This window comes from Echinops telfairi, unplaced genomic scaffold, assembly GCF_000313985.2.
Source record: "Echinops telfairi isolate 266 unplaced genomic scaffold, ASM31398v2 ScPeMD7_5868;HRSCAF=6743_0, whole genome shotgun sequence".
Classification (NCBI taxonomy): domain Eukaryota; kingdom Metazoa; phylum Chordata; class Mammalia; order Afrosoricida; family Tenrecidae; genus Echinops; species Echinops telfairi.
Window position 1 is genome coordinate 2,037,091 of NW_022109767.1, and position 1,919 is coordinate 2,039,009.

General features: G+C 50.5%; 1 protein-coding gene across 1 annotated transcript in view; it reads left to right on the plus strand.

Annotated features, from left to right (window-relative positions):
- Positions 1-1,919, plus strand: part of LOC101653591 (cytidine monophosphate-N-acetylneuraminic acid hydroxylase) — a 134,045-nt gene that overhangs the window by 8,999 nt on the left and 123,127 nt on the right. The window lies entirely within an intron of this gene.

Below are 1,919 nucleotides of genomic sequence, written 5' to 3' on the forward strand. Positions count from 1 at the left end.
CACCCTGACTGCCTCTTGGGGTGGGGAGTAACTCTTTTTAGGATCTCTCAGTGGACTTCAACCACCAACCTTCTGAGTAGGAGTCGCATGTACTAAGGTGCAGTCATTTATGACAACAGCCCCGGCAATGCATAATTGACAGACTCTCTTTGCTCCAACTTTCTTCCAATTTGCCAGTCAACCTAGGTTTGGCGTGACCTAGCGCTGCAACTCCTGGTGGCACTACGCACCCAGCTCCCAGCACAACCCTGACCCTCCAGCCTGTTCCTGGTGGTGTTTCGAAGATCGTCTTCCCCTCTCCCATTGGCCACAGATGGCCCACGCTGCAACCCACTAGGCCCTGCTGGGCGAATGGGGAGAGAAAAAGGGGTGGGTGTGGTGGTGGTGACAAGTTACTTTACGGCTTGGATGGTAAGCACCATCCACCCTAGTGATCGCCGCCTTTACAATCTCTCTCCCTACACGCCTGGCCTGCCTGCTGTCACTCCCCCGGGACAGTGTTTGGGGTGGCAGTCTAAAGCCCTGCCCCCATTAGTGAGACCACCACGACCTGCAGTGTCGTTTCCCATCAAGCATGATGACTACATGTCAGGTCAGGAACTGCCCCGAAGATCCCTCCTGCTATCCGGAATTTCCTTGTGAGGAGCAAATGCCACGGAGGCTTCAAGCATTGGAACAAGTACAAGGTCAACACTACTTTGTCATGTGGGCTTGACACTTGCTGCCATCTGCCGTCTTCGCCGTCAGTCATGCTTATGTGTTGCTGGAAATCCCCCTCCCCGCCATGTTCACCCCCAAACTGACCTCGCAGAAACCTCCCGGGAGCTTCTGCGGCGACTTGTGCCCACCGCAGACTGCAAACACGTTTTCTTCGTTGCTGTAATTTTAAAGGAAGGGCCACCACCACGACTTTCTTTCTCCGTGTCTTCAGCGGAGTTCCAACCACCAGAACCTTTATCAGCCAAGCACAAACGGGTTTGTGTCACCTGCCACCTTCACACAAGCAGTGCTTGTGGCTGCTAGAATTTAGATAGCAAATGCCAACTGATGGCTCAGTGCCACACCCATGCACAGCCCTTCTGCCTAGCAGATGTCGCGTGAATCCACTCGGGGAGGATGATTCTCCCCCAGCTAGAAACCAAACACGCTCGAGTTAGAAGGAATCTTGGGGCGGCTGTCCCAGCTCGTCAACGAAGCAACTGATTCACCAAATGCAAGATTTCTTACATGACCCTCATGCTCTGGGCTCAAAGTGCTTATTCTCTGGGGGCTCAGATGTAATCAGTCTAACCCAGGCTCTATCTGCTGGCCAAAAAAAACACGTGTATCACCATCAGTAACAAGTTAGCAGTTTTGAAGCTCTAGTAACTCAGATATTAATTTTAAACCGAAGTAACCAGCAATAAGCCTTAAAAATTCATATGGATCAAAAAATGGAGGTAAACAAAAACATCTCCTAGAGGTCTGGTGGATTTGAACTGTCAACCTTTTGGCTAGCAACCCAGTGCTGAACGACTGCACAATCCTGTCAAATTGCTCAAAGAGTGAAACCATTCAGTACATCGGTGAGCATGATGAACATGGCCCTTCCTCTATGTTCACCAGATCAAATGATCATTTTGTCAAGTTGAGGGGTGCAAAAATAACTATATTCTGCTTTACTCGGTGGGAGGGAGGGCAGACAAGAAGGTTAAGGGGGAGACTTCTACTCAGTTCTTTATGTATCTTGCGGAGACAAAACTAGGTGGCCTGGATAGCTGTTTTCTTCCCACAAGGTTGTGGATTCAAAATCCACCAGCCTATTCGAGGGCGAAAGACGACGTTGTCTCCTCCCATCAAGATCTACAACCTCTACTCGGGACAGCACTGGAGAAGCTGTAGGGAAAGTGTGCCTGATCTGCCCCATCCACAGCGGGGTA